Source organism: Nipponia nippon, unplaced genomic scaffold (assembly GCF_047370975.1).
Source record: "Nipponia nippon isolate SJK-2023a ecotype South Korea unplaced genomic scaffold, ASM4737097v1 scaffold_14, whole genome shotgun sequence".
In the NCBI taxonomy this organism is placed as follows: domain Eukaryota; kingdom Metazoa; phylum Chordata; class Aves; order Pelecaniformes; family Threskiornithidae; genus Nipponia; species Nipponia nippon.
The window spans coordinates 7,305,424-7,330,173 of record NW_028262330.1 but is presented as its reverse complement, the minus strand read 5'-3'; the positions used below and the strand labels follow the sequence as shown (position 1 = coordinate 7,330,173).

Here is a 24,750-nt window from a genome sequence, read left to right as displayed (position 1 = left end):
GGCGTTCAAAGCGTAGCTTCGCAAGTGATTCATTTCCTCAATACTGTTGATTGGGACTTCACACTACTTCAAAGGTAGGCAGCAATTTGACTTTTTAACACATTAGAGATAACATTTCTTTTGCATTGGGATGAACTCATTATGAGCTTTAGGACCGGGACCTGATTATTTGCAGACACACGGTTGCTGATAGGAATGGAGAGACGAGGCAAAGTAATAGATTGGGTAAGAACTCATTAAATGTTGAGGCAGAACAATAGGCTCTTCCAGCCTTTAACTCCTTAGATTCATCTGGATCTTTCAATCTCAGCATCCTCCAGCCACTGGAGACTAAACCAACAATGAACTGAATGCAGAAAAAAAGCGAGGCAATTATTTCACTTCGGTAAAAATTTAATGGAATTTGTAAAATCAGAGAAAGATAACAGTTCAAGGAGTAAATTGGGTCGCTGAGATTCTGACATAAGAAAAAGAGAACAAAATGGCAGAGTATGAGCTGGTAAGTGCTACCCTTTTGAGGTTGGCAATGATCTTATGAGGCACCCTAAACACAAACACCAAAAAACTTGGGCGAGTCTATCTATCAACTGTGGACCTACCTATAGTTGCTCAGCTTCTCTGAGAGTCGGTGTGCTTACATTTTAGCACCTAGATGTAGACTTCAGTGCATGTGTATGCCTTATATTCAGCTGACGTGTGTTCTTTTAATATATCTTGGATTGCTTTACATGCTTGACAGGCCGTGTTTCTTTCTATTGGCTGTATACAGTGCTGCAAATGTAAAAAGCCTGCCTGCAATAGCCAACTCTTTTTCTTCTGAGGTTTATGTTATCATCTTTGTCTCATTATTCCTGGATGGCTTCCCATCATTTCTTATATGGGTCTTTCTTCAAAAGATGAAAGGAGAAGGGTGTGGGAAGGGAAGAGAAAGAAAGGGAAAGAAATCTTACTTTTTCTTAGAAAAAAGAGCAAATAATTCATTGAACTGCATGGGTTTTATTATTTATGCAACATACTTTGGGATACTAACATGTGAGTCAGCTGAGAACATATAGAAAGGAAAATAAAGATGTCTCTGCTGTCAAGGGAAAAAAACCCCTCACTGCCTCACTTCTCTTCCCCTACCTCTGACGTGGCTTATGAAGAAGGATGCCCAACAGAATAGAGACAAATTAGCAGAATACAGATTGAGGGGATGGTAGCATTGGCTGTGCCTCTTGCTGCTACCTATGCGATGGAGCCGCAGGTGATGTGGTACAGGCAGCAGTGGCAGACACGGTCCCAGCTCCAAGGATGTGACACACAGCTCATCCTTGCAGAGTGAGCTTCTGCATAGCAGAAACACCAGTTTTGTCTTTCAAGAGCTTTTTCTGGTGTAACTCTCAAAATCTCTCTCCTGCCAAACATTATAAGAGCTATTAAAAATTAACATTCATGCTGGTTCAGAGTTTCAGATACCCTTTAATGGGACAAATAGCCTGAGCTCCCCACATTCTCACCTGAATGCCACTGCCACCATTTCCATGTAGCGTAAGTCCATTTGCCCAGACTGCCTTGCACCTCAGCCATCGTATTTTGACGTGTCTGAAATTACCCTGGACAAAATAGCCAGTCAGTGCAACACAACAGCACTGGGGCCCAAGGAAACATATCCAATTTTTATTAATTAAGTCATAGTGTTGACTACATCAAGTTTCCAAGGCTTTGTACACTCCTGTCTTAGCTTGATCTTTTTTTTTTTTTGTTCCTTTTTTTTTTTTTCTCCTTGCAGTTAATAAGAACTTTTAAAACATTTTTTCTCTTAATAACTTAGCTGAGGTGGCTTCAGTACAGCACACGGACAGAAGAGGCCAGCACTACGTATTCTTACACCCCATGCAATTACACCCTGTATATACATGCACTTAGTGCATAGGCTATTTGGTGGCTATCCACACAGGGAAGATAAGATGCAGATGTTAAAGGTCTGCACTGTACTGTAGAGACCTCTGAGCCTCGAATAATCAGTGAACAGTTGTAGAGTTGTCTCCTTTGTAGAGAATGAAATTCACAGCTGAATCCGAGTATCGGGAACCTTCAAGCCTAGGCAGAGATCTTGAAGAGGGCACGCTTACAGTGGAGGCACTTGAGTGATGGCTTTGACCTGGGGATGACATCACCCTTCCTGCTGCTGTTGAGGACAAGAGGAGGTGATGATGCTCCAAAAGGCAGCAGCACATCCCCGCTCCCCACAGCCTCAGCTACAGGTTGCACACACAGACTAGCGAAGAGGGGGGATTTTTTGTTGTTGTTGTTTCTTGCAGGTGAATTCCTAAGCCATCTGCAGAAAATTTTCCCTTCGTGGCCAGGAACACATGGCCCAAGGGCTGGTGGGGGTGGGTATTTTAACTCCCTGCTCCCTCCCCCAGGCTGAACAAAGCCCTTGATTGAGAGATTGGCTTTGGACTTTGCAAGAAAAGAGCTTGGGGCTTTTGTGCGTGTGTGTGCATGTGTGTGTGTGTATTTTTCTTTTCTTTCCACCATACTAATGAAATTTGCAGACACAGAGAGGAAACTGAGAGTTATTTATAGGAGTGAGAGGAATGTGAGGCCTAATTGTGCTTAGTCTATTGCTAAGTATGTAATCTGTTTGCTATTAAATTTTACAGTCTTGCAGCAATGTACATGGGTTCTATTGTGGGCTTTTTTTTTTTAAGGGGAACATATACATTTGATGAAGAAAAAATACCAGGCTATGGTGCTTGCAAGCTTTAAGAACAAGTGACACAAGGCAGCATTTTAAAGGAGGCAAGGGCATTTTTAGGGTTAACTAGGTTGGGTCATTTTGGAATTTTTTTTTCCTAATAATCTTTTCACACTTGTAAGGTTTCTGTGTCCCTGTCCATGATGCACTGAAGTTACCTGGAGCTGCTGGCTGTTTCCATGGGAGGTGGCGAGTCCCAGTGCATGCACAGGACGAGGGTTTAGGAGCGGTGGGTTTTGCCTTCACCTCCTGGCTGGTCTTTGCTAGCTTGCTCCACCTCAGTGCCCAGCAAACCCATCTTGGCAGGTATTTCCTTCCTTTACCACTGATTTCAGTAGTGAGAGGCTGATGATAACTGGGTGAAACGCTCGGTAGAAATGCAAAAGCAGTGAATCCTTGCATTTCAGCATGCTGTTTTACAGAGAGCCCTCTCCAGCTCTCCCGTGAGCCCCAGAGCAGCCCCGGTGCACCCTTCCCACCTGCATAAGGAGCAAGGCTGCTGCAGGCAAATTGTGGTGTGTCCTTTGCTCTTCCCAGACACCAGTGACAAGCTGAGGCAGCAGGAGCGGGGACAGGGGTGCAGGGGCTCCTCCATGGGGCAGCCCTGACTGCCATTATGGAGGGGGGACAGCAGCTCTGCAAAGCTCAGCCTGGAACAGGGGGTTAGCGTAGGGACCTGAGCTGCTGAGCTAAGCGTCATTCCTCATGGAAAAAGAGGAACAGTCAGGCATGCAATCTGATATAACTGCTAATATCTAGCAGGCAAAAGTCGAGCACTCAAACAGCTCTGGAGTTAGCTGCTTTTTATTGGTTATCGCTGTCCACCCATCCTGGAATATTCCATTCCTATAATTTTTGAGAGGCCCTAAAGGATCCTGTCACCTCCCCTGGGCCTAGGTTTCTTGCTTTTTCAGACAAACACTTTTCCTGGGATATTTTGCAAAATGCCACAGTGACTCACTGTTGTCACTCCTCTTTGCTGGGATAACAACACTAAAGGGAAAAACAAATGATATTTACTCCTGGTGTCCAAAATTGGCTTTGCCACTAGTGAGCAGAATTTAGAAAGACAGAAATAGAGGCGTGATTATGGAGTGCATTGCAATTAAGAGACAGCCCTGTAAGATCCTCCTCCAGGGTTACAGCTGAAAACAGAGGTGGACCAGCTCCATCCAGGCTGACTGCCCCTGAATGGGATGCAAAGCTGCTAGAAGGCTGCGTGGCTGGGAGGGATGCAGCGTGCTGCTTACAGCTGCGCTTTCAAACCAGTCTGCCCCCTCCCAAAGGGATTAAGGGCCCGAGATAACCAGTGGCAGAAAATCAAAGGCAGGGATTGAGAACTGCAAGGCAGTGCTCTGCTCTTCAATTTGGCTGGTAAATCTGCCAGCCTGCCAGCACATATACAGGTGCGGGACAGTATCCCCTGCCATGTTTCTTGCAAGCGAATATAAAAGAAGAAGAAAAGAGACTGAAGATATACAGTGGCAGGTGGCATTTAGGGATGAATCACTGAGAGATGTCCACTGCACATCTCCATGGAAATTGTCTAGCCCTTCTCCGGCTTGCTCGTGCTTCCCTTTCAGACCCTGCTCCTAACTCTCAAATAAATTGACTTTATTCAGTGGGAGAATGAAGACCTGTGCTGGTTACGATGTTTCTGCCAGGCCACCAGGGAAATGCTGATTCAGTGTGTGACATTTGGTGTATTTGTAGGGTAAACAGGAGAAAATGCCAGGCAGGTTATCTGCAGCAAGGCACTTGAGCCCTCCTCCATTTTGAATAAGACATGGGACGCCAGCTGGCCGCTGGCCAGTCATTTGGCCACTGACCAACTGGCTGACATTCGTTTCTTCCATACTTTACTCCTGGACCTGGTGGGAGGGGTGTTTTACAGCAGCAATTAGTTTATTCCTGGGGTAAACAGTAGAAATTGGAGGGTAATTGCGGCAAGAAGTTTGCTTCCTGTTCCAGTGTGAATAACCCGCTGGATGCCAACTGGATGTAAGCCCTCAAATCTGTAAGGCCAATTGGCAGCTGGTCTGCATTTGTCCCTCTTAGGATTTGCAGATGTATGTTGGAAAGTGTGGGAATGGGGATCCCATCAGTCCATCCATCACCGAGGCGAGCTGCAGCGCCAGCAGCCGCAGTGAGGGGCTGCTCCAGGCAGGGCACGGAGCAGCGCTGCCGTCGAGGCTCGGTGCAGGCAGGGCGAGGGCTGTGTTGGGAGGTGCCTGATGACCCAATCCCACTGCTTGCATCTTTTTCCTATCCTGAATAATGGACATCTTTCCTCCTCGCAGTCCTGCTGGGCCCTCACATACATCAGTTGGTAATACAACACTGCATGATGCCAGTTTATCTCCTGTTTTGTACCCAGACCTCCTGCACCTCACCTTACACTTCTGCAACAGGACCTATACATTAGCACCAGCAAAAGCTGGGATAAAAGCTTTTATCCCAAAAGACTGGGATAAAACTGCTTGCTCACCTCAGCATCCCCCCATGTTTCCGAAGTGACTCTTAAAATTATTTAGATAGCTGCAATTTGCTCCATTCAATGTTGTCGCTACACAAATAAGGAGGATGTGTACCTCTGCTGACCTTTCTTCACAAGTCAAGCCTGACAAGTTTCCTATCCTTTTTTCTGTTTGCTTTTCTCCTCTAGTTATCCTCCTCTTTGGCAGCAGTCTCCCTTCATCATGCTGCCAGAATGGAGCATAATATACTAGAATATCTTCCTTAGATGAGTTATCAAGCAACTCAACCCTTCTTCCATCACATGCCTTATTATCTCACTTTTTTTCTTATTTCCATTGATCAGATGGATCCTCTATCTTTTTTTTTTTTGAGGCTACAATATTTTCTTTCAGGGTCTCCTTTATTATTTCACTGTCTTCAGGTTCCTCTCAATTTTGCATCTTTACTTGTTGAAATATCCTAAAGGCTGATGTCTCCAGGCCAAGGTACACTGCACTATTTTCCAACTGGGAGGTAGCAACAGCATACAATCCAAAGAAGGGACGGCTCCTCTAGCATTTCATCCTCCTTCTTCTTGGATTCAAGTAGCAGTGGTGGCTCAGAGCTGGAGGGCCAGACCACGCTCTCCATTTAGGTGGTGAAAACCCCTCAAATCCATCCAGTGATTTAACTGGAGTAACACTGAGAAAAAAGAGCAGCTCAGCATGTCCAAGGACAGCTTATTCAAGTTGCTAATATTACTGACATAAGGAAATATTTATACACATTCGGACATTTTCCATTTTCACCAAGACCTCTGGTGTGTGGTTGGGAAAGGAGCCTGGAGAGCAGAATTAGGAGGGGAGGAAAGAGCGGGGTCGGCGAGTGACCATGGTTGTGCCTATATTGCCAAGGGCATTGAGCAATGCCCTTACCATACCACCAAACAGAGAGGTGAAACAGAAAACTGCTCTTTACCAACATTTTTATTGAGCAGCTATGTTATAAAATGATATGTGGGGAAGTAGATTATATTCAAGCAGAATTTGGAATAAATCTCAAACAAGTCCTTTGGCTGAAGCATCCTTGAACTCAAGATAAAGAAATTTTTATCCCTTGGATATGTTCTGTCAACTGAATGTAGCTTTGTGAAATTTATTGTTTTTGCAGAAATCAGGACGACATATTTTAGGAAAGTCCAGACATCTCTGGCTGCCTGGATTTCCTCAGTTTAAGTTTGCTAGTTCCCTTTCCCCTAAAAGAAAAGAAAAATTGAGAACTTTCTTAACCTTTTTGTTGGGTACAATTTATAACAAACAAACAAACAAGCAAACAGCCCCCATCTGGAAAAAAAATCTGGCAAAGAAAATATAGTAAGGGAGGGGGGAAAGTTTCTCTCACAGATACTAAGCTTTACTCTTTGAGATGTGTTCGTCCTTCAGAAATGAGCAGCTGTCTAAATCATTAGGAGGTTGCTAAGGATTAAGGCTAGCCAAAATATGTTCTTTTACTGTCTTAAATTTCCTCAATGTAAAATAAATGTAAGCTAAGCTGCTCTAACTGCGGATGCTGCCACTGCTTACACAGAATGCAGTTTTGATATGGATGGATTACATCCCTTCTTAAATTGATTTGATACTTGCATGTGACCTGAGAGTGTGAACACATGATATGGCACATCTTTAAGGGGAATCAGAGTCATAAGAAAGAGCTTGGAGTCCATGTGCTTCAACTAACAGCCAGGGCAGGCTGGTTCCCAACAAGCTTTCATGCTGTAGCTATGGGACCACAGGATAATTGCACTTAACGTAAGTATTATTCCCCATGACTATTGCTCTACGTATTTTTGAAGTTATCAAGAAAAGATCCTGCTGAATCTTAGCATCTTTGGGTCAGGGATAGGGTTTTGGTTCTGTACTACGGAGTCCCAGATACACAGAGTTTCTGAGTCATAGGCGCTGCCCTTTTGCTATGATCACCAATAGTGAGGGATGATAATACCTTCTTCTGCCACCCGAGATACTTGTTTCATTCTGCTAATACTAAGCGTATGTTTATCAAAAAGGAAAAAAAAAACAGTCTTAGTTTTCCCATGGGCTCATCAGCTTTATGCTTCCTTCCATCAGAGCTGGAGATGGTCAGTATTTTGCAAGATCATCCCAAAAGGCAGAAACAAGGTGAGAAATGGTGATTTGAGTATGTGCTAATGAAGTTCCAGGTTGTGCCTTATAGTTGCAGGCATCTCTTCACTTGCCTTCTCTAGCAGTTCATTTATTCTAATATGAAACATTTGTTCCTTGACTCTAAACAACTTTCTGATCCTTGGTGATGTTTTTCTGTCCTTGATGGAATTTGATGCACACTCCTTGTTATCATCAGCCATAGATACTCTCAGCTTTGACTCTGTAACTGTCATATAATAGATCTGAATGAAAAAGGACAATATTAATTCCTATAAAGAACTCTCTACGTATCCCTTGAACCCCTATAATACTTCCAGGGAATGCATGTGGCTTTTAGAGCATGGTATTGCACTGAAATGAAACCTGCTTGAGGGAAAAAGGCTACAAGGAACCACTGTGTGTGGAGAAGCTATCAACCCTCTACTTGGCCTTGTTGATAAATCTGGTTCCTTCCAGCACAGCTAAAAATTAGCCAGTGGGATATGGACCCCACTGCTCTTCAACGTCCTACACGGACCAGGCTGCAAGCAAGCAGGGGTGCCCATGTTGTCCATCCAGAATCCGATTCACTGTGCCAACCAGGCTGCTACTGCAGAGCAGCTCCAGGTTGCAAATATAAACAGGGAAGAAGAAAGAGTAAATGGCTGCAAGCAGCCACCTCAGTTTTGAGTACCTCCCGCTGCCTCCTCCCACCACTCCCAACTCCCAATTCCTTCTGATCCTGTACCTACAGGACGAGTGGAGCCGCAGCCAGCACAACCCAAAACTCTGGCTAAAACAGTGCTGGTCCAGCAGCAAAAGCAATTTCCATTTTCCCAGCACATGCTGTTTTGCAATCTCATCATTTATTTGGACCTTGCTTACAGAAGGCGGCATGGCAGTGAATCAGCAAGTTAAAAAAGTTAACAACTGCAGCAGATAATTACAGCAACATCTTTACCTTGTAGAAACATCTTAAATTAGATTTCAGTTGCACATGTCAAAAATAGGACAAGTCTAGAAATCAGAAATTCAGCCTGTGTCAGTCTGGGCAGTCTGCTTTGTATCATGTGCTGAATTGGCTCAGTTAAAAGGAACAGCTGGCAAGAGGCTTTTGTTTTATTTTTATTTTTTATTTTGTAATCAATTGTAAATCAAATTCTTTCAGTTGTCTTGTGCTGCTAACAAAGGTTCTCTATTGCCAGGTTAGTGTGTTTGTGTCATTATTTTAAGTATTGTTTGGATGTGTGTATGACGCCAAATGGTATAGCTGGCCAACTGAAAGACCGGGCCAGGTGACAGTTGTTCACAGCTACATACGTGCAGGCTTTGAACTTCTAGTTGCAGACTTTTCTAGCATCCTTCCTATTAATTAGCCTTCAGGAATTAATAATTCAATAGTCCTTCCTTCTGCTGCAGCATTCTGACAACAGCGAGTGTAGCTGTTTTATTGTAGATAACAATAATAAAATATTCATAATTTAATATTCTTCTTCTCTCCCAGCAAGTGAGGCAGAAGCAGCCTAGCCAGTTCGCCTCCTAGCCAGCATCTGCTTTAAAGCTCAGCTCCTGCAACAGCCTAGACCACATCCACGCTGCTTTGGGCGTCCGTGCCTAAGTTCAGATGTCAGCTCACGAGGTGTGTCCCCATTGCTGCAGGGCCACCGTGCAAGGACAAGCCAGTTCCTTCTCATTTCCCTTAAGCTGGTAAAACCATTGATGTCAGTGGGACTACTCAAAGCGTGTAAGTCAAGTATGAATTAGGATAAATGCAAGACTGGGGTGTGCATTTGTGTTCTACTCACTTCATGTTACTTTTATTACAGCAGCGGCTTATGGGATTGCATGGGATACATTCACACAAAAAGGCAGAAGTCCCACCCTCACCTGAAGGGAAGTGTGATATAGGAAGTTACTGTAATTACCATACAAGAAAAAAGTCTCTTGTAAGTCTGTCAGGTGATGGACATCTGGGTATAGTAATGCAAACACAGCACTGGGATTGAGGAATGACTGACTGGTCACATTACAGAGCATTTAGCCCCCCATACAGACCTGCCAGTGGGGTGAATAAATCCCAGGGAGTACCAAAAGGACCCTACCCAGGATATAAAAGCAGCCCCGTTCCTTCCATAGCAACTGAAAATGCTGTGTTATGGCATGTGCATTAGTCTTACCCTGAGAAATGCACAGTGTGTTCCAAGAAGTTCCATTAAAACAGCAACAACAACAAAAAACGACACGGCCAACTCGAAATAGAGGTCAGGAGAGTACAGCTGAGGCGATGCTTTGCTGTCCCTGAATCCACTCACTGCATAGCTCAAGAAGAGCTTCAAACTCCCGCAGTTGCTTTGGGTCCTGCCTTGTCTCCTGTGGCTGGTTGGTGAGAAATGTTAAGTTTCCACGTGTTACTCTTGTCCACAGTGGATGTCACCTATTAATATTCATAATATATTGGCAACATAAAAAGAAAAAAAGATTTTCTTTGGTTAGAGAGAAAGTAACAGAATAAATAACGTCTCTTTGTTAAAGATGCGATACCTAAACTATAATCAACAAGTTTACTTTTCTTGAGTCAGAAACCATGAATCATCCTGTAAAATCAGATCAAATTCAAGATTAGTTTCTCATGGTATTGCTGAGGAATTTCAGATATTTCCATTGGGAAAAGAGTTATTTCTTTAACCATCCCAAGGTTAGTTTGTTCAGTACTAATTTTTTCTTGTATAATGAGAGTTGCCCAAAGTTAAGGAATGTCAAGATCTAAAAATGGAGTGAAAAAAATAAGGGAAAAGAAAAAAGTGAGATCAGGACAAGATTAACAGACCAAAGGTAAGTGAAGACACAAATCAGACTATTTCAGCCAGACAGAAAGTTCATAAAAGCTTATAACTGTCTTGTTAAAACATGAAATATATCAAATCACTGGCTATAGAAGCCTTCTCCAGCCATCTATGCCAGTTGTAAATAAAGCAATAGCAAAAGCTATTGGAACACAGGTTTCACAAGTTTTCTCTATTATGTGGCGGTCTTGCAACTGCCCAATATCTAAGATATGCGTTAAGGCATCAATAAACCTGCAAGATTACTGTGCATAAAATAGTCCTCCTTGCTACTAGATTTTACTTACAGATGCCAGAACCCAAATAATTCCAAATTACTTTATAAATCAAGAGTCATATGGTTTGGGGAAAGTGGGCTTAAAAATGGGTCGTCTATTGCCTTGTTTTTATACCTGCTTTTAGTGAAAGGTCATACAAGAAAGCTGGGTCTAGGAGGACTTACCCTGTGATTACAGGTCTGAGATGGGATTCCCCTGTCCTGGCTCCTGTTTGCCGTATGGCCACAGGCTCAACTGTATGACTCTGAAAAAGTTATTTTCACTCTCTGTTGGCCCACTGGGTTGCCACACTGCTCAGCCATGGATTAATATTTTCCTGGAGGTATATAAAAGATGGGTAGACGTGGTGCTTGAGGACATGGTTTAGTGGTGGACTTGGCAGTGACAGGTTAATGGTTGGACTCCATGATCTTAAGGGTCTTTTCCATCCTTAACGATTCTATGATTCTATGATTCTATAAGATCCTTGCTCAGTCTCAAAGTTTATCCATTCTGATTTTTAACACCTTTGGGCAGGAACCATCTCTTACTTCATACTCACGTGCTGCCCAGCAGAGCAGCGCCCTGTCCATATTTTAGTCTTCTTGGGACTGCCGACTCACCAATTCTGAAATGCTGGCACCATCGTAAAATCAGACACAGTGAGACAAGATGCAGCTTGAAGAAGGCAGGATTTTTTTCTGAATAAACTCTGAGAAATGCTGGGTTTATTTCTGCCTTTGAATTTATGAGTAGTTTTATTCCTTTCCTTCTCTTAAGGTGCTAATATCTGGTAGATGCACTGATAATACAATGGATTTTTAAGTAATGCGTTTTTACACTTAGTCCAGCTTTGGAGGACTCCCTCACTACCCAACAGCTGCAGAAGTGTCTGTTTCTTCTTCAGCTAATATCGACGTATTAATAATGCTGAGCAGTGACTACCTTTTCTTAATTAGCCTTCTGTAGGCTGCTGCTGACTTTGTATACGCCTGAGGCAACAAAATGCTGGCTCTTGACCTGACTGTACCGTGGCAGATGGAGCATCAGCAAAGACAAGCATCCCCAAGTCCTCTGGCATGGACACCGTGAACGGCCTCGTGGGGGAGAGAAATCTGTGCACACCACCACTTGGCAGCAGCCATTTTGGAGTGGCACATGGCCTGAGATCATCATCCACTTTCTGCCATTGTCAGCAGGGAATGGCAAGAGCATCGAGAGGGTGATTCATCCACCCAGTTCTGGATGGGGTGAATCACCCTCTGAAAGCAGTCATCTCCCACCACTAGTGACTTGAGAGGAATTGCAGACAATCGGCTTTAAATAGATGCCTAACTTAAGATCAGTAACCTTGGGTGAAATTAATCCCATTCTATGGGATTTTCTATCTCAGGTCAGTTAACTGTGTCCTGTTACTACTTTCTTTCAGAATATCCTTCCAGTCATGACATATATTCAGGCAAAATCTTGCCTGCTACTTGGACGATGGTGGGAATTTTCAGAATTGTATTTTTTTTGTTAAATAAAGCCTTTAGCCAATCACATTGAATCAGCAGTGCTGAGCAATAGCAGAAAGTGAAGCTACAACTGCATGGGTAGAAATTTTGATGCAGAGGGTGAATAATATTTCGAAGTGAAAAGTATCATGCTATTTTCACCTCTTGGTTTTCAAAGCAGTAGAAGGAGAGAGAGAGAAGGTGCTCACTGAAAATCCTGGGTTAGATTTTTAATAACGTAGATTTCTCCCCCACTTTTATCCCCCCCTTTTCCTTCACATAGTGAGAAACTTCCCAAGGTTGCCAATGGCACTAAAACAGTCAGTCCACTTTCAGAATTTCAGTCACCTCTTAAACACTTAGAGGCTGAATTGAGTGAAAACCCATTTTCAGAAGAGTTTCCAAGGAAGTAGAAAGTTTCCACACCCTGAATCTTGTACTCAAAGAAATGGAAACTGGATCGTTGCTGCCAACAGTCTGAACTGTTGTATCACAGGCTGCTGAATGCTATATTCTGTAATAAAAAATGTGAACATGCTTGGTGCTATATTAAAACACACAAATACACTTTGAGAAGTTTAGCTGAACAATATATGACTTGTTATGTATTTTTTGCTTGCATTTTCTAGGCATAATGTTGCTTTTTAGATGCCTGATAACAAATAAATTCTGATGAAATCGCACAGCTTGTGTTTTGCAAAAGTTCAAGCTTTGCAATCACAACGAATGCTCCATAAAAAGATAGGGAGGCACGTGCTTCATATCAAAGACACCTGGATAAGAAAATCTGTAGACCCAACTGTTTGTGAATGACTAATCAGGGAAGATATGTGCCATGTGATCTTTTACTGATCTTACCTATTTATGGTTTAAAATGTAAAGCTCAGACTTCATGGAGTGCTACAAGGAAAAATAAATGTTCAACAGGACAATGAATTGAGACCCTACCACCCTGGAGATCACAGATATTTGGAGACTCCTACTTTGAAGTATAAGTGAAGCTTAAATTTGTGGCATTTTGGAGGTGCTGAACCTTTCCACTCTCCAGTGAGGAGGGCAAGACTTGTGTCCAACTTTTTTTCATTCCTTCATGTGGTAGCACCTAATTGGGGCACCAATAGTAAACCATTTGGAGGGTTGACTTCACAACTGACCAAGCAGCCTAGCTGTGGGCAGGTTTTATTATAGATTGGCTCTCTTTTGCCAGCTCATACGGGGCTGAGTACCGAACGCTGGCAAAAGGCATTTATGCTGCTGGAGGTTCATGAGGAAAGGGCACTGAAGAGCTCAGATGGAAAAGTCCTATCAGAGATGGATTCAGCTTTCTGCCAGTTCCATAAAACTTGACCATACCAGAAGAAACTTTATAATAAGCAGAAGTTAGAGTTTAAAAAGCCTTTCCTTTCTGTTCACCCTTTCTACTTTATGTAAGAAGATTTATTGCTCACAATATTCCATTTAATGACTACTTTAATGCAAGGGTAAGTGTAATAAAGTAAAAGACAATATTGCATTTTAAAATTCATCCTTATTCAGTGCTTGAAGTCCATGGAAAAACTCTTCCTTGGCTTAGAGGCTTTGGGTGGGACATTATCAGGTTCCCACTGTTTGACCCTGCTTGATGATATTGCATCTATATAGTAACATACAACTGATGATCCATTCTATCACCTTATGTCGATGGCTCTATCTGATTTCCAAATCAGAGGAGGGTATAAATAATAACAAAGCTGTGTAGGGCTTGATAATGAAGTTGCTCAGGAGTGCTGGTTGAGAAACTGGAGAAAGTGTTCAATGATATTTTGGGATTCCTCTGTGCGAAACACTAATATTTGCTGCCAATGTCAGGCTTAGTCTTGTTATCATTTTGGTACAGCACAGTAAAGCTGAATTAAACTATTGTAATTAAATTGTTGTTATGTAAAAGCTGATTGCTTTGCATTGCTTTTCATATTACACAATAGAAAGCAGTTATTGTATAAAGCAACCAATCAAACTAAACAAAAATCCTTTCCAGAAAATCCTTCTCGTTTAAAGTGTGATCAAATACTAAAAGCCTTTGTAATGAGCAAATAAAGTTTGTGAACAAGACTTATTTCTCTACAAACTAACTTATTTTCCATTCCACTCCAAAAAAATAAATCATCACCTTTTCCTGTTGATAAATTTCAGGATCAAAATGCCAAGTCATGGGTGGGTTAGGAAAATCTTGTTTATAATCAAAGGCTTGGTGACCTTCCTACATTTTTTATGTTTTAATTATACACTACATTGGCATCCTGCTATAAAGACATTACTTTCTGGAAACTCGCAACTATTTACATGACTAAGACTTAATTGAATCAAGGATTCTTGCTCTTTCTTCTCTCTTCTTTTTTTTTTTTTAAAAATAAAGAACTGTCATTAGCATTCTTTGCTGCAGAAAAAATTCCTTCACTTGCGTTGGATGTTGGTAGCAAACACAAACAAGACTTTTGTCCTCATGCAGCATTTAAGATACATGGTCAAATGAATCAGGATTTATATCTTTTGAGGAACTGTTAATTACTGCTGCCAAATCAGATTAACAATTCCTATAAAACTGATGTAGATGTCCAAGTTTTGTGGTTTTCCACTGACTGGAAGCATGTAGATATGGCTTTGGTATCTACTTAGAAGCATTAATCCTCACTAATCCAGAGCATCTGAACTGGGATTTACTTCAGTTTAACTAATTCATTGGAAAAAAGTTAGCTCCGATTACCTTTCCCAAGTAGCCATGGGGAAGGAAAACTGGATATAATTTTGGTCCATGAGGAGAACCAGTAAAATCCATAGCTGTACTGAGTGAAGCCCATAAAGGCAAACATGTTGCCCGAGGGCATTCGATTAGCAGCAGAGCAGGGACCAGGATGCAGGATGCTGGATGTTCATTTCTTTGCTCTGTTAAAGCCTCAGCACCATCTATCCAAAAGATGGATGGGCTGCAGGACCTCTGCCCTGTGGTCATTGTACAGGGCCAGCAATGGCTTGGATGTGAAGTCTCACCTGCTCAGCGTGCATGATGGATGTAATTTAATTCTTCTTAAGAAGGAAAAAAAAGACAAAAGCATTTGTAAGGTGCTATAAGCCTTGCTTTTCCAAGCATTAAAAATGAAGATGACAATACTTGCTCCTTTAACCAAAATGTAGTGAAAATTATATGTCTGCATTAAAAAAAAAAATGATATGCCCCATTATCTTCTCCTCATTATAAAAGAAATTCTAATTCTGGTAATTACACCTGTGTCTCCCTTTTTCTAACTGTTTCAATGGGTTCAACACACTTCACTTCTTCTTACAGTTTCTGGCACTGAGAAACTCAAAATGAAAGGTACTGTTGGATTGGAAAATATTATTATTACAGTAATAGTCATAAGGAATTAGATTTGTACAAAACTATAAAGCAAAACACACTGAGATGATTCATTATGCATCACATGGAGAAAGACGTAATGTTGTTAATATGGGAGAACAGATGTGTCTATGTATTTTAAGTATCTCTTTTTCTTTTCTCTGATGAAAAGTTGTTCTTTTTCTGAAAAAGAGAAAAAAAAAAGAAGAAAAAACAACCTGATCTTGATTACTGGTACTATTGAGAAAGTTCATTGGGAAATGAAAGCAGTCACTGCTGTTGCCATTAACCTCATTTTATGTTAGTTTGGCTTTTACTGCAGAAAGTAAAAACTCCTGGGTTTTCTTTCATACCCAGTCCCATATGTGAGTTAAAGCAAAGTTGACAAGCAAGTCCTTGACATAACCTCACGCATGCTGTGGTTAGAAGCTGTATAGCAGCAATGGCCCAGATGTCATTTCCTCACTTTATTCAAATTAACTAGGCTTTAATTAAAAATGCAACACTTTTTGTTTTGTTTTGTTTTGTTTTGTTTTGTTTTGTTTTGTTTTGTTTTGTTTTGTTTTAAAGAGACATGGCTAAGGGCCATCATTTGTTAGTTATCTGTATTATTTTTCTCTGATGTGTGTGAGAAAGAAAGTTCATAATTTTTCCGTGCTGTCACACCTCAAGCATTTCATGCAGGAACCAAAAACACGCTTGTGAGTTAAAGTGGTCTATAGAAAAACACTCTGTGATTTTAAACGTGACTGCACTCCTACCTTGCCTATAGGAATGAGGCCAGTTTGTCACTGTCTAATGGCCAAATACTCCATTCTGAGTGATTGAACTCCTTCTCCAGTGGCTCCATACTGCAGATACTACATATTTTAATATCCTTTATTGCACAAACCAGTGGAAGAAAGATCTATAGAATTTATTAGATGATCCTTCTGGATTTTAAAATTATATGATACGTTTATACAGTGGAGGTGCTCCATATGAATCCCAGAGGACTTATTTGAAATGCATAGCATTTTTTCTGTCTGTATTATACAAGGAACTGCCTCCTCTCTTTACTGTGCTGGGAATAAGGAGTAGATTGAGCCTCTTGACTATCTGCTTTTAAGATCCAAGTAAGTTAAAGATGAAATTTCAGTAAGCCTCAGACAATGCAGAGCAGAAAATGGGTGAGGAAGCCATTTGGGTAGAAGGGATCCAGTTCTAGAAATAATTTAGGGGAGCAAAAGTGATTGCAGAGTCTGACCTTCCAAAGGAAATGTTTTGTAAAACATCCTCTTCACAAAACTTCTCGTGCTGTGGAAGAGCAGCCATGCCCCGTGCCCACTACCTGTGGTGGCTGCTTGCTGTCAGGGAAGAGAAAAGCTAGAGCCTCCATGTCAGAGCAGAGATTTTATTGCTGATTATTTATGGAGGCAGGTGGAGCGCAGCACTAGGGCAGTGCATCAGGGACACGACCACGTGCAGCGATGCCCACCTTCCCCGGGATGCCTGCAAAGAGCCAGATGCAGCCAGTGCTCAGCAGAGGGATGACCATCCTAGCCGAGCGTGATGCTGTGCCCTACGCCAGCAGCCCACCCTCTTGGTCCTGACTCTGCGTTCATGGGGCTGCACCTGCCGTGGATGCGGCCGAGCACAGCTCTGCCAGCACGTGGCCGTGCCAGCTCATGTGGAGAAACCTCACGTGCCACTGCCCAGTAACCCTCATGATTACCGGCATGAGTTAGACGCTATTTTATAAGCACCCAAAGACTTGCTAGGTCTTAGCCACTGTTGGAAGTGATGACTTTTTAATGGCAACCAGCATGCTTGAAAAAATCCCCGAGATTGAACAATATTCTGGAGACAGACATTTCCCTGGGGAGCCAGCTGCCTGCCCTCTCATTGCTCAAATATTGAGGTTAATTGGGGAAGTGGAGAGCTTTGAATTACCACTTCAGTGTAAAGACATCTATGTGTTTGTTTTTAATGTTTTGTTTCAGATCCTGGTAAAAATACCAATGCAAGTTTTAGCTATTACTAATCACATTAAGCTAGCGGACTCATTTTATTATTTGGCAGCAATTTTATCCTATGTACTGTAACTGAGCCCGTAACAAGATTCCCACTTCATTTTGTTTGCTTACTTGGTAGTGCAGATAGAAATGGAAGGATGCTGAAAATGAAAACCCTATTTAGGCCACATAATCTCCTTCATTAAGTCTCAGTGATGCTGGATAATGCTCACTTGGGGACCTATTAATGGAAACACATCTGCTGTGTTCATAATAATAAAAGACTGGCTATAAAGTGATTAATTGCTGTTAACAGAAGCAGGACCTGCTTTGGGAAGGCAAATATGTGGCACATTTGGATGTTCAAAGCACTCCAGGCACGGGAAGGCACTGCACACACGAGCACAGCTCTTGCTAAATTTGGTTTGAAGCACTGCAAGGACAGCTCAAAGGGTTGTCCGTGCCGGGATGGGTCAAGTTGGGCCACCTTGCCTCTGGTTGACAATCCCACCTCCCCCAGACTTTCCCAAGCTAACAGCTAACTGGAAAAGAAGCATCACTGCCTTTTTCTGATTCAAATGCATTTTATTAGCTGTATTTGTATTACGGTAGTCACAAGAGACCCTAATCAAACTGAGGCCCTCTTGTGTTAGACACTGTCCAGATGCATAATATAAAACAGCTCTTCCTTTTAAGAACTTAAAGGCTTGCAGATAAGCCACAGCATGGGAAGGGAAAATCAGACAAGAAGTGGGGAAATGCCATGAACTGCCTGAAGTTTTAGAAGACAACAGATCTCGTAGGTCTCAGTTTAGGATTATTGGACAGTACCTTCTGTATGACTGGAAAATGAGGTATGAGATCCTCAGCAGAGAGACATGAGCATACGGCCTTCAGCAAAGCCATGCTATGTTGCGCCTGCAGAGGATCTGGAGGAGTCTTGGCTCTGGCATAGCGGGGCTAAGCAATGCAGCAAAAAAGAAAACACTTGTATTGGGAGATGCTCAGGATGCTTTAACAGAAAGCTCAGAAACATTCCCAACTTAAAGTGACTTTATAAGACGGCATGTCATACCCTTTCAAATGGATGGAAAGTATGAGCCAGAATGGCAGGAAAATACGGCTTATTTCCAGGCAGTATGCTAGCACATTGATTAGAGTCCAGATGAAGATAAAAAGGCTAGAGATCCAATGCACAGTGCTGGAATTGTATGTTTCTGTAGAAGATCTAATGTATTCGTGCTGTCAGGTCACATACATTAGACCTAGAAACCTGATGTTTTCTTTCTTCTTTTTTCCCCCTTTTTGGAAGCACTTTGAGCAAATATATTGAATGAGACATTTGCAAGCATGGAGCCCATTAATAACACAAGACGAATGCAATGCTGCAGTCTCATTCATACTGCTCTTGGGAGCCAAGGAAATTAAAATCCTATACGTTTCTTTTCTGCACTGGGGAAATCAAAGCCAAACCATGAGATGAAGCTGATTAGAGACAGGTGAAATGTCTGTTTGTTTTTAAAGCTTTACAGCTCTCACTTTGATAGTCCCTAGATTTTCCAAGTGCATTCTGCAGATATCAGAGGAGAGATGGCTGTAAGAGACGAAAACAAGTCTGAAGACCATCTGAGAACCAGGACCTTTTCAGATGCCAAAGAACAAAAGATGCTAGAGTAGAGGCTCCCTGCTGACAGCTGGTGGAGATGCCCATCTTGTACTTGCTGTATTCGCCACGCCACAGATCTGTAAGACTGTGAACCTGTAGTCCAATTTGTGCTAAAATGACAATAACAAAATTTAAAACCTTCCATGAGTCTAATAGAATGAGGAAACAGTGAAACAGACAATAATTATGAAATTCTGCATATGCCTCTATTGTGTACATATGATTAACTCATCTATATATGGATATGTTGTTACTGTATATAACACATCTTATTCAAGGTGCACAAAGAGCCGTGTCTGTGCATATATAATCCTCGGTACTGATCCTTCTCCAGGCAACCACTGTAAATCAGGATGCAGATGTCCATTAGTTGAGTATTAAGTGGGCAGACAGACATGAAAATTACTTTGTCACGAATCTGATGTTCTCATCTAAATAGATATAAACGGTCTTGTTTTATAACTGCTTCCTCCAGTCAACCTCCTATGATATCCCAGACTTGCTAACGTTCTTTTTATTGCTGCCATCTGATTGTATAACTCTCCACTGATAGCAGCTCTTCATATTGCATCGATTATAAAGAGAACAGGAAAATGAACAAAATGTACTCATTCTGTTTATAGTTTGAACTATAATTTTGTGGCCCTCCTTGGACGCCTTAACAGAAGAATCAGATGCACTTTTCTCCATGTTTGGCAACACGCTCATAAGTTGGCTGGGAGCTGTGTCCAAGTTTACTCAGCTCTTGTGCTTGTCTGCTTTCACGAATGGCTTTTTTAGGACATGGGAGATGGACAGGACTCCTAGAGCAACTGTTGAGACACAGCAGGAGCTTCTATTAAATAGAGAATTTCCGAAGACGAAAGGTTGTTCATCAGCCCTTGATAACCACCCACTGATATGTGATTGGGGTATGAAGGTTCAGACATGATATATGAGGGAGGTGGATGATGAGGTACTTGGCAGAGGTTATATTTACCCCCCTCGTTAGGAGCATAGGGTTATTACTATTCATCAAGGTAAGCGGGGGTCACAGCCTGCTTTTATTGGCAAAACTTTACTCCCTTCCCCACCTCAGCATGCTGCAAGCCTTGTCTTTTCTTGATTTGAAAGGCTGAGATGGACAGTTGACTCATTTTCAGCAGCAAAAAAGCTATTTTCTTGCTTTGCTATACTTTGGTCAATTCAGTGGTGAATGACTCAAGATTACAGTAGCCTGATTAAATTAGAAGGTTAAGGTAGTGTGAATCTGGTATTTTTAGAAGTGGAGAGAGAAAAAAAGGCAATTATTTATTTATCTCTCCCTCCACGTTAAGAATTCCTATTTAAATTGAACTAGTTTTTATAAAATCACTGATTTGCTTTAGGGCCAAGTGGTAGAAATCTTTTCTGTATAGCAAGGAAAACCCTTCAATCAATGTATTAACTACTTAAAAAGCTAGTGCCTGTCTCGCACAATTTACCTCAGATATAAAGAGGAAAAAAGAAAGCAGTTTGGTAAAACTCTGCAACACTGAGAATGCAACTCTGTGCAAACTGGGATAGAATATTTTTTTTCACTAGGTTCAGAGCCAAGCCAAAAGACTGTATAAGGCTAGTCCCAAAACAAGAGACCACCCTGGTTTATCCTTACGCACTGCTGCTAGAAAGCGTGCACTGAAGTTTTTGTGGGAATGTGGGTTTTTCCTGTATCACTATCAATTTTCTCTGTATATGGCTATGTAAAAAGGCTAATTAGAGGAAAGGAAAATTGAACCCGGTTTCCTCAGTTTCCCTGTTTGCTGAATGGCCATATTCAAACCAGTGCACTAGTCCTGTTTTTGTTTTGTTTCTGTAGTCTTTTTGACTAAGGTTTCTCCCAGAGAGATTTCATGGCATTTTTTCCCAGGCCCAAAAATCCCACCACTCTTACAGTGGTCCATTAGCCATTATTAGCCTAATGATGTACTTAAACTGCAGAGGGAGAGATAAGGCTTGATAACAAGAAAAAACACCAACCCATTAACAAAACATTGCAATAATGGTAGTGGAGGACTAGAAAGCTGTAGGATGTCACTTGTGGATGTGCCAACTGATGCCAGCCCAGCTCCCATCAGCATGAATGAACATGCCTTCGGTCAAGCTATCAGCTACACAGTCTCTCAAGTTTTTGTCCAGTCCTATTTTCTAAGGCAGGGCAAAGATTTGTCATTGGCCAAATAAAGATTAAATAAAGCATGAGTCATGTGTATGTAGATCTGGAAGATATTTTGGCACAGAGATCAATTTCCTGCTCCGACGGATTTAGAAGTGCTCAGGTTCCTGCTGCGACTGAAAAGTTGCTTCAGAACATCTTTCCTGTGATGCTCAGAAACCTTCTTCACGTTTCCACCCTCTATTTACTCACAACCAGTTTGATTCAGGGCCAACATTGTCTTTTAGATTAAATAACTATCTCCCTTCCCTGCGGGTTTACCTGGACTATTTATAGAAAGCAATCCTTTTCCCTAGCCTTTTCCTCCTTTTCTTAGCCTAAACAAAGCTATTTTAGTTTCTTCTCCACCGCCCTGATTGCCCCACATCTTTCTCTGCACCTGCTCCATCCGCCAGATCCTGCCTGGTCCCAGCACCCCACACAAGGCAGGGATCTTCTTTCTCCCTTCTGAGTGCACCGACTTTGTATCCATCTCGATCTTCAGGTCTCATTACACCCGTGGTTCATTTATCCTGTGATCTTTAATACAGCCACACCTTTCTTTTCCTTTTTCCATTTGCAATTTTTTGAGCCCTGTTTATCACAGAAGCCTCTGTCATTTGTCCCTCATCTCATTTCCATGCCATTTTTATCAGCAGAAGGAGATGTGTGGATGGGCAGTGGCACAGCCACACTATTTGGGGATTTCTATTGCTATGACAGTATAATTTTCCTGATTTATTATTGAAATCCTATAAATAGGCTGCTGACACCTCAGCCTGGGCTTGTTATTTGTGATCCCTTTATAGCCCACGAGAAGGCACAGGTTTGTTTCACCCTCAGACCCATGCCTACAGTCAGTCAGAGCGAAATTTTGGAGGTGTCTGTTTTTCTTCAGGGAATACAAAAGGAGGCCAGGGCATGAGCCCAGGATTAGTCATCTAACTTTTAGACACCCTGAAGTCAAATAAGATGAATTTTACTTTTATACAGAAGTTTGCACATCAACAAGGTAGTGATGACTGTTGAGTAAGCCAGTTCTAGCTGCTGAGCAGCAGATCAAGAACTGCCAGATAACAAATAAATGTCTTTTCTGAAGATGACATTCTGTCCCATTCATTTTGGGCACCTGCATATGAAAATAGAATGAGAATTTCAAACCTCCCCAGCACTATCTGAAATCTGCTCTTTTTAAAGCCTGGTTTTAACGACGAGAAAGTGATGTAACACTTCTGAAAATGTCTTTTATTGTGTCTGAAAAAATCTAGTGAGTTTGAGGTTGGTCACTGTTAGCCCTGGGCTAGACACATCCTTGCTCTACTCTTACAACAGATCCACCAGACCAAGGGCTGAAGAAACACCTGTTTCCCAGGACCCGACTCAGGCAGCTCTGCTCTGACGAGGATGGACCGGTCCTCAGTTTCCTTCTGCTGCGACCGCCAAGGCGGGCTGCACTCCTTCACTCTTGTCTTCATAAAACCTGTACATCAGGCAGTCATCACAAGGTAAGTGAGAGCCACGTAAATCTTTGGGCTGTTTGCTATGATGGAATCTGGGCAAGAAAAAGGACTTGGACTTCATGATGGAAAATATTTTTGAGAGCAGTTACTCTGGGGCAGCAAGTTTGCTCAGCAAGCATAGGAATTATTTTGGTATACAATAAATCTTTGTAGTTCCGCAGACTCACTTGTCAGCTCTCCCAACGAGCATCCTCCCCAGTCCAGAGCCTGACAGGTTTAGCTTTGGATACCGTGTCTAACTGGGCTGTTATGAATTGATTAAATTTTCTCTTTTCCCCTGTTACTTACATAAGCCTTCCATGCTATGTAAACTGAAAATATGTAAACTGAAAACATTTCTTTTTGTTTACAGGGAGAGATTGCTCCGCATATGCATGGGAATGGCTTCATCCTAGGCATCATGTTTACTTATAAGCACCTCCAGTCAGGTCACCAACTTTGAAAACTCCTGCTACAAATTTTGAGACCTTCCCCAGTATCCCACCAGGCAGATGCCTGAAGAAAACTCCCCCCCTCCTGGAAGTTTATGGCATGGGCAAACTGATGACTCAGGAAAAGAAAAACCAGCATCTTGATTTTGAAGTTTGCTAACAAACCTGACCCCGCTGGCGGAGGACTGGTTTCATTTGGCTCTCGAGGCAGTCACTAACTTAAAGCCAGCGGTGAGTTAAGAACTGCTCAGATGTCTTCGGAGAACTTCAGCAAGAGTCTGCTGGCACATTTCAGTACAGTGAAAACAACACAGAAATATTTCAGGGTAGATTATTAGCAGAATGGGAAAAAACCTACAGCTGTGTAGTAATTAATCTTGTCTCCTGAAATTTGCTTATGCTATTTCTTTCCTTCTTTAACCTTTGTGTAAAATCTTCAGCAGGGGTGGAGAGCTGGGAGGACATTTTAAATACATGTCTCAGTCCTGAACACTTTCCTGAAACAAAACAAAATAAAACCAAAGCATTTTGAGCCTGACCGTTCATGGGTGTCACCTTGTTTTCAGATCATCAGTTAAATGCAAGTCCAAATGTTAATAGTTGCATGGCTAAATATTCAGTTTCTTTAATTTACTAGATCTTCAGTTTGTGCGTTACTTACATTAGTGGAGTTAGGTCAGCTGCACCTCTTAGTGCTCTGACTAAAGATTATTTAGAAATATTTTCATTGGACGCATAGGATATTATTTCAAATGGGAAAACAGTGGATATGTTTGCTTTGACAAACAATTATTTGCAGCAAGATGGCAGATATTCCCCTACAGAAACTGCTCTTTATGGAAAACACCAAGAAGTTTTTGGAAAAAGTGCAGCATATTTTATTTGAAACCACCGTAGCAATTTTTTCCCACTCAGCTTTGTCAGGAGTATCTTTAAATAGGAAGTACTGCTTTCTATAGACGGTTTGAGTTAAACATTTCCCCTTAAAACATACTGGGAGACACGTTTAGTCGGACGTTTGGAGAAGCGGCTCGGCATGATGTGAATGGAAAGCTACCGGACTGGAAACAGGAGCAGAGCCTGCAGTCAAAAACCGCAGGACTGTGCATGACCTAGGAAGGAAGCAAAAGGATGTTTCCGAAACCCATAGCATATAATAATTCACTTTAATCTTCCGTTGTTGTCTTGCCTCTATGGCAGGGAAATAAAAATGAAAAAACTCCAACTGAGATTTACTAAAGCAAACTGCCTCCTGGCTTTCTGGCTGTCAGCTGGAGGAGCAGAGTTCTCCGATAGCAATTACTGTAGATAAAGAGCTACCTCGAGGACAGCATTGAACGAGCTGTGCTGGGCCAAACAAATCTTTGATTTGCCCTTTGGAAAAGGATTAGGGCACATTATTTCAACAGGCCAGTGTCAGGCCATCTGTAAGGAGAAACAGCCATCCTGCTCCCCGGGCTGTGGACTCCTTGTCTTTCAATACCCTGAAATGGAAAAATCCCCCCACCAAAATGATTTTTGAACAAATAAAGACCTTGTTTCATGGAGCAGAGGAGAGACCATGCTCCTAGCAAGGATAAGGGACTATTAGCTTTAGCGAACAATTCTTCAGCCTCTAACAGGTAAACACATCAC

At 42.0% G+C, this 24,750-nt stretch overlaps 1 long non-coding RNA gene across 1 annotated transcript; it reads left to right on the top strand.

The window, feature by feature from the left end:
• On the top strand, positions 1-23,507 carry LOC148056442 (uncharacterized). Its single transcript, XR_015703366.1, has 3 exons — positions 1-74; positions 22,497-22,669; positions 23,037-23,507. It is a non-coding gene; the product is annotated as an uncharacterized LOC148056442 (long non-coding RNA).
• The last annotated feature ends 1,243 nt before the right edge of the window (positions 23,508-24,750 follow it).